We start from the raw sequence: 14,284 nt of genomic DNA, 5'->3' as shown, positions 1-14,284 counted from the left end.
ATATCCTGTTGGAATTGGGACTTTAAACTCGTCGTCTCGCAAAGGAAAGGGTTTGTTTTTAAATATTTTAAAGAACTCTTCGATTTGTTCTTGGATAACATGTTGCATGGCAAGCTAAAAGTCTGCCTTTATCAGTTTCTTTTTACCCCCTCATCCGGTCATTCTATTTATGAAATCCCTTCTATTATATTCGTAGTATATTTGTTCATGTCCAGTATAATCCCCCTGTATGTTATACATGAAAAATGCAATGCTATGATATTTTCTACTAGGTTAACAGATTATATTGCCCCAATTCATGAATGAGGTATACTTGGTTTAGAAAAACAGCTGCATGGTACAAATTATAAGAGGTTCGCATTTTTATTACATAACTGCAATTTATGAACTTGAAATAAAGGTTTTGTTTAAATTTCCCTGTAGAGAGAAATATGCGCTTATTATCTCAGTAGTCAGTCTTTTTGTTAACTACCTGACTGAAAGCTTACATAAGGTTACTTTACCTATTATTTTTTTTATTTTGATAATAACAAGGTAATTATGTAACTGAGGAATTTTTATTATACCAATTTGTGTCGCTTATATATAATTTACCAGGACTTATCTATCACTTACGTATACAAATGTGTGCTTAATTACATTAGGAACAACGTTATTGGCCATCTTTGACCTCAGTGATGAGAACAAGTCGACAATTTTAAAAATATATAAAATAGAAATAAAAATATATATATAGGATACCAATTAATGTTGTGTTTACAAATATTTTCATTCGACACCAGACAGGAGACAAATAAACAAATGTTGAAACAAGTATTAGGCATTGTTTTTATCTTTTATTAATCACTTTACGAGTGTTAAATTTGTTGAATAGTCTTTATTTGGGAACTTTAACACTTGACTTGAGAACGTTTGGTTCTTAAACTATTTGCGTCATAAGTTACAACCGCGTATCATAATGGTCGATAGACATTTTTTTGTAACGTCAAAATCTTATTGGAACCTTATAATAATGTCCTGTAATTTTGGAGTAACATGATAAGAATGATGAAAGCATAGACTTTTTACCAATAGCATGCCTAAATATGATAAAACTGAGAATGGAGATGGGGAATGTATCAAAGAGACAACAACCCGACCATAGAAAAAACAACAGCAGAAGGTCACCAACAGGTCTTCAATGTAACGAGAAATTCCCATACCCAGAGACGTCCTTCAGCTGGCCCCTAAACAAATATATACTAGTTCAGTGATAATGAACGACATACTAATTTCCAAATTGTACACAAGAAACTTAAATTAAAATAATACAAGATTAACAAAGGCCAGAGGGTCCTGACTTGGGACAGGCGCAAAAATGCGGCGGGGTTAAACATGTTTATGAGATCTCAATCCTCCCCCTATACCTCTAGCCAATGTAGAAAAGTCAAAATGGCATGCTATTCCCGTCCCCCTTTTCCAATTTCTAGTACCGATCCTTGGTATGGGTTAAATGTATTGAACAATTTTTAACATTTACATATTGGAGAGTTGGAATAGGGTACCACACATTCTGACTACTAATTAACGCTTACAGTTGCTGAAAAATACGACGAATGACAGTTACTCTTATTAATCATGCTAATCGTAATACATGTACAATAATAGCCTTTTTCTAATAAAATACTATTTGATTTTCGAGGATCTGGTTGGAAATGAATATCCTGGTCTGGTAAGAAAATACAGGATGATTATGAACATTTTACAACATAAAATGCAGGACAAAGTTTTGTACAAAAGAAAATATTAGTATTCGCACAAGGAAGCCGCGGATAAAATGTTACCATGATAAGCAACAGAAAAAATGAATGGTTAATCGGAAAAAAACAAAAAGACCTTAGAATATCGAATGGTCGTCTTTGTACAGTCTAATTATCTCTAGGAATATGAGAAATACATGTTATTGCTCTCTTTCATCTCAAATGGTTCAGCAACAAATACACTCATTGGTAACTATAACAAATGATTTAAAGATGTTTTATATGCAGCAGTAATCAATTATCATTTATTTGGACAATTACTGTTGATTTAAAGTCTGAAGCTGTTACAATAACCTTATTACTACAGCTTTTACAAACAAGATACCTGATACAAATTAATATCGTTAAGAGCAATTTCTTATTCAAAAGAGAGATATTGGATACAAATGAACAATCATCCGCTGCATCGGCGAAAACAAAAACTAATACATTGACGTACGTTAACCCTTTCAAGTAATTGTCAATCTTTTAAAAAATTTACGAATAACAAATTGACAATTTTTCCACCTTAAATAAGTTGTCCTTATTTGAAATTTGACTTTAATTTGCATGTGGTGGGAGGCTTACTAATTGTGTTTGAAAAGCTAAGTAAATCATGAATGATACCTTGGTTTCACCAATAGAAAAAAAACTATGAATGGTCGGGTTGTTGTCTCTTTGACGCATTCCCGATTTCCATTCTCAATTTTATGAATATAATACTACAAATATTTATGGTGAAAAAAAGATAGTTCATGTCACAATTTTTTTCAAAATCATGGTTGAGTACCATTAAATAATAAGCGGAGCATAGTTGGTTCCTTTAAGAATTTCGACGTTCTATTAACAACTACGTCCGCCACTGGTAACAAATATTGCTGAAATTAAACAATTAATCATCTTGCTAATGGCAGTTTCAGAAAACCATTTGTTTGATTTAGAGTTTTCTTTTTTAAAATTATGACCTGTCTCTTTATAAAACAAGATATTTTGATCCACGATGGCAGTTCATTTTAAGAAACAAGTTTGAACAAAATGTTTCAATTTGTGTAATTAAATTGAGACTGAGAAAATTGGTGAAAAGAACTCGTAAGTTGCAATGCTATTGCACAAGGAGAGAAACTGAGATGTTTTTATCCTCAAGCATATTTGGAGCTTAACAACGTCTTGTTTCTCTCGATGTAATAATTGCTTGCATAACCCACGACTCATTTGATAAAACGTTGAATCTTAACTTTCATTATTATCTCATGCATCTTGATATCCATTTTCTCTTGATTAACTCTTAACGTATTTCCAGTATACACGTGTTTTAAACGCCTTATTTAATCTGACAACAAAGACGGGATATCAATATCTTTTTATTTTATTTTTGTGTCATTTACCTTGTCATAAAGTATGTCACATATCAATGAGGTGACAAAATAATAGTGAAAAAATCTATAAACGTCAAAGCTAGTTACCGAAGACATTATTCTCTGTATAATTGTAAGATCTTTGTTCACTTGAATTTTATGCAGATAACGGACATATATCATAATAACTTAAAATAAATAATATATTTACTATATTTCACATACATGAGAAAAAGAAATAAAGACAAATTAACAGGTCTTAAATCAAAAAGTGGACTTTCAGATCAGTTCATATTAGACATTTATTTGATTTGAAGACTGAAAAAAATCTTGAAAGGATAGTTTACATACAAAATCAAATATTAAGTGCAACAGGTTATTGTTTACATGTTGAATTACTAAGTTATATACTTTTAGTTTTTTTGTTTCCTCCTAAACGCTGTAATGGTTATGATATGCAATTCAAATATTCCTTATTTTTACGCCATTTTTATCTATTCTAGTTTTGCCAGAAGTGGCCTATTACTTTCTTTTCTGTTAATCTTATCGAGGGCCGTTTGTATGCGACCATTCGATTTTCGAAACAGCTTGCATTATCTATACATTCGTGTCACTTTGAAAAAAATAAATTAATGGATCTTTTTTATATTTGGTTCTTCCTGTTTTTTCTTGCCGAATACACCCTGAATGAAGCAATCTATTTTTCGCTCAATTAGAATCGTACCAAAAGTATGATAAATATAAAACCCTAATATAACAGTTTATGTAAATCGTTAGTCAACACCAATTAAAGCAATTTTAATTTGACGGCCATCCTTTATTAAGTGTTTAGTAGACGTTTACTGTATATAGTATTTGAGAAGAACATAACATATTTGTATGAAAAACATGTGTCCAATGTCTTATCCTTAACTGTAACATTTCCTTACATTAAATGAGGAAATAGAATAACTGTTCGTCAAAACGCTGACCTTTTGTAGCGTTATGACGTGATCTGTGGAATATTTAAACACATATGTTGGCGTTTCGGTCTTTTTCACGTATTTGTCTTTTTACGCAGTCGTTTATAATGTGCCCTTCTTAGAATTGTTCTTTGATTTAAAGTTTAATTCCGACCTATAAATGTCAAGAGTGAAACAATCAAATCCTGGTCATGACATTAATATGTTTACAAAAGGCATATATCATTTTAATCGTCCTCTTATGTCTTATAAAACATACACAAGATAAAGCATAATATAATCTTAAGTGAAAAAATTTAAATCATTTCTGTGTTGTTTTCATTTTTTATTTTCATAATATTCAAACAGTCAAACAGTCTTTGGTTATAGATTTACCAGTGTCAATGCAATTGTTGCCATATATCTTCTATATTACAACCGGTTAAAATAAATATCCTTGTCTGGAATGAGCTGCGCATGAAAACGTTGAATAACACAGGATGAAAAGTTATATTCCTCAACACATAATACAAGTAAAATAAAGGCGAAAGTAGTATACCGTTGTTAAATTGTCATAAAACAATTTCACTGACATACGTCCGGGTCACAAAAAAACAAAAAAAAACGAGGGAAGCACATCAACTGAAAGAAGAGACAGTTGTGTTCCAAATTAAAAATTTGCCCAAAGGTACGCTGCGGATAAAATTTAATTCAATAATAAGGTTAATTCAGAAGCTAATCAAATGCAACAAATGGTCATCACATTACCGTCAAACTAATGTAAAAAAAAGGTCTTTCTCTTTTCTTTCTTGAATAATTATGAAAGGCCTTCAACTAGATAAACTAATTGATAACCATATCAAATGATTTAAAGATGAATCAAGATACTACTATGCAGCAGTTATCAAGTAGTTATCAATTCTTTTATAGAAAGGAGAGGTTAAGGAAGTAATGAGCTATCATCCTTCAATATATCGGAATTTTTAACGAATGTCATACAAGAGGTTAAGCTAGCTAGAAAACCAGGTTTATTCGAGCATTTTCTACTCAAGAAATGCTTGTACAAAGTCAAAAATTTGACAGTTGTTATCAAGTCGATTGATGTTTTGCCATGGGATTTAACAAAAACTTTCCGTCTTTAATTTCCCTCGGAGTTCTTTGATATTACTTTTAAAAAATTTAAAGATCTTATTTCTCAACAATCAAAAGCTGTGGCTAGTAGACATACATTTCTATTTAAATGATATAACCTCCTTGATATAATATAGTCATTATATTGCCAACTTCGTTTTTATGTATTACCCGGAGCATTACCGTGTGGGTCGCGAAAATCTTAGAAAAATCAAGTTTAAATACTTTCTTTGTTACAAGGTCACGCTTATTATTAAAGTTTAATGGCATTTTTTTTCTCTCCATACACAGCATTTTGACTCGTGCACCCTAAAACCAAAGACGATGAACTCTCTCATATAATAATATAAATTGGAGGGAAAAGGAAGTTTAAAAAAAAAAGTTTAATAAAAATAAAACGGACAACACCATGATGTCAAGAAGAACATAAGACGACCTCTTGTAGAGTTGTGATGCGGTCTGTGGAAAATTTAAACATATGTGTTGGCTTTTTTGTGGTGTGTGAGGTTTATTCGTTTTACTTTTTACGCAGGCGTTAACATGGTTAATAAAATGTACTTTTTAAAACTGTTCTATTTTCCTTGATTTACGGTTTAATATACATAAATATTTGGTGTTAAGCAAGCAAATCATGTTAATGACATGGAAATGTCTAAAAAAGGCATTAATCATATAACCGTACTCTTATTTCTCATAAAACGTTTTAGCATAAGATACAATGCAAAGTGAACAGATTTTAAAATCTTTCATTTTGTATTTCCTTGATTTGAGATCAGTAAAACAGTCTTTGGTTAAAGAATTGGCAAGTCTTGTGTAGACGAAACGCGCTTCTGGCGTATAAAATTATAATCCTGGTACTTTTGATAACTATCATAGAAATGGTGTAGTATATTTCATATATAACGCAAAGAATACATTGAGGTTTGGAAATATTTAACTTATAAGTAACTTTCAAAGCCCGGTAGGAATATGAGGATGCTGTATGATAGCCAAAGAGACAATTATATACAGATATCAAGGTCAAGGGATAACACAATGGAATAACATGAAAAAGTAAAAATAAATTGCCTTATTTAATGTAATGCCAGTAAAGCGGGTTTAGATGGGGTTTATTGTAAGTAAGTAAGTATATCATTTATTATAGTGACATGTGTAACATCGATAATATAACATAATAAGAATAAAATAGTGAGATAAATTTACACCCGGCCTGTTGGACCTATAAGTCACTTTTAACGTAATGTTGAAATTTTCAATACGCAAAAGAGAATAATTGGCATCATCGAAATAAAGGGTAAAACGAATAATGGATAGAGAAATCATGGGCGATTGAATATATTGAATAGAGAATACTGAGTAAAAAAAGAAGAAAAATGGAATAAAAGAATAGGAAAACACAATCCCTCCCTAATCAGAACCGTCAAATAAAAACTTCAAGAAGGACGCATAATTCAAAGTAATACATGTAATTTATCTGAAATGAATATTGTACTTTTGGTTTTCTATAAATCTCCGAGTTATTATACAAGTATATTTTGTTTATTATCGCTTCAGGCGACTCAATGAGAAGTTTAGAATATTAAAATTTGTTTGAAGAATTTTCTGTCTAATAAATTGTAATTTAAGTTCATATAATAAGTGATATGAATTTCAACTTGAGCTAAGTCAGAAAGAACACGATTTGTGAATAAGCTATAGTTAGTCGTATGTAGCGCTTTGTACTAAAATAGTGCATCATGTCATTCAAACTGGCATGTTCCTTTTTTGTTGCTTCACCATTGTGATTGGTTCTTTACTGCCTGCACAAAGTCGGGAGTCTGCAGATGTTTTTGGCAACGTTATGTCTTCACTATGTTATGTTTTTTCTCGTTTTGATTGTTGCAAAGCGTTAAATGTGTGTTGCTCATCGTCGAAGGTAGTACGGGGATCTATAGTTGTTTACATCATCATCATCCGTCATTTCAAGTACAATTATCGTTGTCTCATTGGTAATCGTACTTCATGTCCTTAGTTTATATTGAATTAGATCCTTTCATACACACCGTATAACAAATTTAGTTATGGTCACATGGATATTATGCATCCGTTAGTAGAAACCACGTTCAAGAAGGACGTCTGTTTGTGTGTTTGGCTTGAAATTGGATGTTAAAGTCAACTTCTCGTAAAAGAAAAACACCACTCATTCTCTTGTTTTAAAAATAACATCGAATATTCGTTTGGTTTGAAGTCATTTGTTGCAAGGTAAAATGTCTCCCCTATCTGCCGTACCCTCATTTTGAAATGACAGTCAAAATGAGTATCCCTTAATCAGATCATTCTTATTGACAGAAAGTTTCTATCAGATGCATTGCTTATTTGCTCTTGTCAAGTATAATCCCTCCGTTTTTTAACAATATTGATTTCTCAAATATGCATACATAAAATATGTTATACTCTGTTTATAGATTAGTCTGTACTCATAAACAAATAAAGAATATTTGCACCTTCATAGACTAGACAGCTTTATGATGCAAATTATAGAACGTTCGCGTTTTTATGAAATTTCTGCAATTTAATAATTTGATGTAAAAGTTCACCAAAACTCCTTGCCGAGAGAATAATACTATCATTTTCTCAGCAGTCAGTTTTCAGCCAAATATTTGAGTGAAAGCTCACTTCGACTGACTTTGGCCTATACTTTTTTTGTGCCGTTGGGTATTTACAAGCAAATTATGTAACAAGGGACTTCTTATACTTAGTCTAACAATTTGTGTCGCCCAGACATAATCTACCTGGCTTTATTTATCGCTTACATTTATACTTAAATGTTACCAGGACTAATTTATCGCTTACATGTATGCTTAAATACTGAAGGAACAACGTTACAGCTTTTATTTTACCTCAGCGATGAGAACAGGTCAAGTGTTAATTAACATACGTATATAAAGATATGTGAAAATGATATAAACATATACAAATGTGCAATAAGTTAACGAATGAAGTTTTCACAAGACAATGATACAAATCGTGGAACAATCATTAGACAATTTTGTGATTTTTAGTTAATATATCAGGACTGTTATCATTTTGATAGTCCTTTTTCATGTTATTGTAGCGTAACATGTATGATCAATGGATAGACTGTTTACAAGCATCACTTCAACCGTTGGTTTGTCTGACCCTCTTCTGCTTGCACCTTGATATTTGGCAAATATATTGAATAAAATTAACATATAGGAATATCGGAATGGGGTTCCCCACATACATGTTGTACCAATTTACGTTAAAAAGAAAAGCTACTTATTGCATGTATTGTGACGCCAACAGTTTCTCAAATATAGTATATGATGAATGCCAATAACCATTTTAGGTTTGATAATCGTTTAATGACGACGTCCGTTTTTAGCGAAATACTATTTGAATATTCTGATAAATAAGGGTGAAAGTGATTTTTTTACAATACAAAATAACAAATTGCAGAAAACAGTGGTGTACAAAAGTAAAATAGAGCATGCTTGGCAACAGATGAAACAAAATCGTCAAATTGCACCTTCCACTTCCTATCCTTTTCACCAACTTGGAACATCGAATGGTCGTCCATTTACCGTTTTATTCATCACTAGAACAAAGAGAATATGCCTTTATACCTCTTTTTAACCTTGAATATTTATGAAAGACCTTCAACAATAAATAAACTCATTGATAACTATAAAAACATTATTTAAAGATGTATCTATATATGTAGCATTAATCATTTATTTATAAACAAAGAAGGTAAGGTATTGTGCTATCGGTCGATGCTTGAAAAAAGTAAACAATGTTATGATTGATAAAAATATAAATTGTCATGTCATTCATTGTTACAGGTCACTGTCAATCATCAAAAAATGTTTACATATAACAAATTAGAAATGGAAAGGGGAATGTTTACGGAATTATACTTAACAATCCATCTCTTATTCTTCTATTTGTGCCTTTGTTTTAAAAACTTCTCACTTAAGGATGTTCGCTGCTCAGTTTCAAAGTAAATAACTTTTCATGAAACTAATATGTATTGAAAGGGACTAAATAGGGGAATCAAAAAAGCAAAAAAAATATAGGGGTCAATGTGCTTGTTTTCGAGATATAAGCCATTGAAATTTTGGCGGGAAAAAGTTCTCCCTTGATTTTTCATAGCTTTATCATTGACCAGTTAAAGTTCTCAAATACTATTGAAAAATAAATAAAATTTTATAAGACTTTCACAAATTACTTATAATTATACATGTAAAAGATTTATAAAAAGAAAAATGGGGGTTCATGGGGATTATTTTTTTAAGGCATTCAAATAGATAAAACTAGAGGATTCCGAAAATCTGACAAAAATTCCAAAACATGACAAGCAGACATCCTTAATTTTCAAGTCAAAATTACGGTAATCACCTTGATTTTGTTGTATTTGTTTTGATTTTGAAAATACTTTGAATGTTGTAGATGGCATATTACTACTGTTTTTAAATACGATGTAACTGATAAATAATATAATTGTTTCAATACAGAAAACAAAGAATGTAATACTACAAACATTACAGGTGAACAATAGTTTGAGTTACAGATGTTTGCAATTTCAAGTTTGCGTACAACTTCGGTTCGTTAAAACTGATCTAAAAATAGGTTGAGATTCGTGTATTGTTCTTATTATTATTTAAATATGATTGTTTCAATCCTTTGAATTAAATGTAAAATTGCGTTGAAATTTAAATAAGTATATTTAGTAAAATATTTTTCACTTGTCTTAAAAATCTTCAAATCTCTTATATGCATTCAGGGATCGTTTTTACAACTTCATGTTGTTGCTGTTTGATATACATTTCCACTTGATTGATAACAAACTTTATATAACATTGAGCCATGTATCCACCAATTTACCAATGTACTAGTAGTAAAAAAACGTCGAAACGTTATGTTTTATAGCTTTCATCTTACAAGGTCACGTTTATTATCGATGTTCTATGGTATTTCTTTATTTACACGGGTACCATAAAATAACAAAAACGATGACCTATTTCATTATCCATTTTAAGACGGGGGAAATGGACAAAGAGAAGATCATAAGGATGCCATATAAACTTGAATTCGAAAAACTGTGAACACCCTGATGGCCGACGAAAAAATGACGAATAGACGAAAAACAGTCAACACAAATATTATACAGAAACGATACCAATTTTTCTGCACCAGATACGCATTTCGACGAAACATGTCTCTTCAATGATGCTCGTGGCCAAAGTATTTGAAATCCAAAGTTTATATAAAAGATGAAGAGCTATAATCCAAAACGTCCAAAAAGTATAGCAAAATCCGTGACAGGAATCAGCTTTGCATGAGGAAGATATATCCCTTAATTTATAATCATTTCAAACCATTTCTAACAACAAATTTTAAAACACAAACAATCCGTATTTTCATGCCAGTACCGAAGTACTGGCTACTGGGCTGGTGATTCCCTCGGGGACGAACAGTCCACCACCAGAGGCATCGAACAAATAAACAATTGGTGAAGGAAGACAGGATACTTCTGCCAAGTGGAGAATATTCATGACTAGAAAACGTTTATAGAAAAAAAATCCAAATCCCTTCGCACTATCATATCGTGTATCTTAAAATGTATTCTCTATTCTTAACCTCTTAATCTAATTTAAGTTTAAACGTGTTTTAAAAAAGAAAGCCTTACTCAACATTTAAGAATTGAATACTTCTTTTTGTAAATTCATTCTTTGGTAAACTTGTTGACCGAAGATGATTTTGTATGAAGCGCAGTAGCCCTGCAATCTGAAAATGAGCTCACGGTGAATGCTTTTACAACCCTATTAAATTTCAAAAAGAAACGTTTTGTACTTATAATTACATTCTTTCATTATGATGACTATCATGGTTTTTTTTTTCTTTTATTTACCAGTGCTCTGTATTGTCGAAATGCGCATCTGGAGCAGAAAAATTGGTACCGTTAATGTTATTATTGTGATAATGTTTGTCATTATGAATGTTAAAATTCATTAAAAAATGAACACCAATTTCAGAATGACACGAAATTGCTGTCAGCCAATCAAAATATCGTATTTCAATAAAACATATACTTATGTGATTATTACAACATGGACTGAAAATCTTCCAACTGCAATAAGTCATAACATATACATATTTAAAGCGTACTATACTAGCTTAAAATAGTTTTATTTTACCGTTTACAAATGTGCACCTATTGACAAAAGTCAAACTATGTCAGTTCGATAACTGTTTTTTGTGTCATGTACCTTGTCAAATAAGAATGTCTCTTATCAATGTAGGTGACAAAATAATAGTGCAAAATCTATAAACGTCAAACATTGTTACCACAGACACAATTCTCTATGTAATTGAGAGATTTTCTTTTTTTCAAACTTTTATACAAAAAAAGACATATCTAAATGAATTCAAAGGTAAGAAGATAACATATTTAATAAATTCCATGTACACGTATAAAAACTGACAACACAACATGTCTTAAATCAAAGAGAGGACTTTCTTAATAGTACACATTAGACATTTATTTGATTTTAAGACTGACAAATAATTTATAAAGTAGTTTTCGTATAAATCAAGAAAAGCATTAAGTGCAACAAAGCAAAGGTTATATTTTGAATAACTGAATTATATTATAAATATCTTTTTAGGATTTAGCCAATCGGTATTCTTTATCAAAGTTTTTGTTCAAAACGCATTTTCAAAATGAGTTAATATTGATCTCAAAACCAAATGTGACAAACGCAGTCAGACAAAAGTACGGGCAAGGTTGTCAGTTAATAGTTTGTTACATTAAATTCAAGTATTTTTTTAATCGGTGTCTTGCTGTTCTCCTTGCTCATTACAATATGTATGAATCAAACTATGTTTCGCTCCATCGGAAACGAAAACAAATTACAAAAACTTTACGAAAACCCACAAAACTTTTATGTAATTCGTTATTTAGCACAAATTTAATCAATTCAAGTCAAAATGGCAATCATTTATTGATTGATCAAATTAATTATGTGGTAGATTGCAGACATTAACTATATATAGTAATTAGAGAAAGAAATCATATTAATTTTGTATGAAAGCATGTAACGCAATGTTTAATCATTTACTGTAATATTTCGAAATATCAAATGAGAAATAAAATAAGACTTTTGTCAAAATATTTGTCAGCTAACCTTTTATAGCGTTATTATGAGGTCTGTTCAAGAGGTCTGTTGAAATTTAGACGGATGCGATTTTCATTATTTAATAGATTCAACTTTTCAAGCAGGCGTTAATGATGTGGTCTGTGGAAAATTTAAACAGATGTGTTGGCTTTTGTTTTAAGACATTTAACTTTGTAAGCAGGCGTTAATAATATGTACTTCTTACAATTGTTCTATTTTCGTTGATTCATAGTTAAATATACATTAATATTTAGTGTTAAACAAGCAAATCATGTTCATGACATGAGAATGTTTACAAAAGACATATATCATTTAATTCGTACTTTTATTTTTATAAAATATTCAGACGTTTTAGCATACTATGCAGTTTACAGTAAACCGCTATTAAAACATTTTGAAGGTGATTATCTTATTTTTATGTTATTAGAACAATAAACAGTCTTTAGTTAACACATTTTTTTTATATATAAACAACATAAAAAGAATATATTGAAATCGGGAAATAGTTTTCACTTGTTTATAGCTTTCGTTAGATATAAACATATAGAGGTTTTGTATGATTACCAAAGGGACAAATATCCCCCAAAGATCAACATGGCAATGATGAATACGTGTACAGGCTTCAAGAAAATAATGGATAGCACAATGAAAAACATGAATAACAAATAACAAATTGCCTAATTTGATGTTATGCCAATAAAAAATGTATGGTGGGGTTTACAAAAAAGAGAATAATGGACATTAATAGAGAATTAAGGGTAAAGAGGAATAGAGAATACTGGGATGCTTCACTATAATAAAAAGAAGAAGAATAGGTCAAACTATAACAAAAAATTTGCTAGTCATCGATGACAATAAAGTTAGATGGAAAACCCATAATTGTATGACTATACAGGTGGTTAATTTTAAGTGTATATTCTAATATTTTTGATTGGGTTTTTGTTAAATCTCTAATTAATAATACAGTTATGTTTTGTTTATTATCGCTCCAGGCGACACATGATAAGTTTAGAATTTTAAAATCTGTTTAAAGAACTCACTGACTTATAAATTAATTGTGATTCAAGTTGATTTTTATGAGTGACATGAACATAACGTGAACTAAGTATTTAAGAACATGATCGATTTATTGCTTTAATCCAAGCTTTAGTAGCTGCGAGTACTCTAAGATCGATATTCTGTATTTTTTTAATGTTAGTCTGTTTTGCTTCGTATCAATCTGTTACGTCAGGCCATTTCAAATTTGGTCTTTTTCGGTTTGTTCAAATGTTGTTTTGTTTCAAACAATTGTTTTTCGTTAACTTGATGTCATCATTGGATTGGTTTTCTCGTTTTTTAAATTTCATACTTTGTCATGTCATGGCCTTTTATTGCTGATATTACGATAAAGGTGTAGATCATTGTTATAGGAAGGATATTTTTTACACTTGATTTCATTCATATAGCAATTGATACCATGATGCGAATTTTGTTTTTATCATATTTGAAAAATATGCTTGGATATTTATATAAAGTAAATTAGAAAAATACATTGACGGAAGAAGCAAATATTTTAAGTTTGGATATCAAAATCTTCACGTGAAGCAAATTTGCATTTAATGATTTTTAATTTAAGAATAATTTTTTTTACAAAATTTTGCATAAGATTCCATGTTAATGAAATAGAAAAAAGTCGTAACATGTTAGTTCCTCGAGCACACAGACTATTCGAAACCAGCAGTCATCGAAGAGGAATCTCATTTTTTTCTGAATTGTAAGGAAAACAGAATATCAGACAAAATCCCTATTATGATAAATAATTAGATGATGGACATTTCATTCATTTCCCTGATGGACAGACATTATTTTATATGTTAAACCCTGATTCCTTTATAGAGGGGGGATAGGACATTTATCGG

The 14,284-nt window shown here is 30.5% G+C and overlaps 1 protein-coding gene across 2 annotated transcripts in view; it reads right to left on the bottom strand.

The window, feature by feature from the left end:
• LOC134705547 (monocarboxylate transporter 9-like) overlaps positions 1–14,284 on the bottom strand; it is a 29,259-nt gene that overhangs the window by 10,873 nt on the left and 4,102 nt on the right. The window lies entirely within an intron of this gene.

Source organism: Mytilus trossulus, chromosome 2 (assembly GCF_036588685.1).
Source record: "Mytilus trossulus isolate FHL-02 chromosome 2, PNRI_Mtr1.1.1.hap1, whole genome shotgun sequence".
Classification (NCBI taxonomy): Eukaryota; Metazoa; Mollusca; class Bivalvia; order Mytilida; family Mytilidae; genus Mytilus; species Mytilus trossulus.
This window is presented reverse-complemented; position numbering and strand designations above follow the sequence as displayed.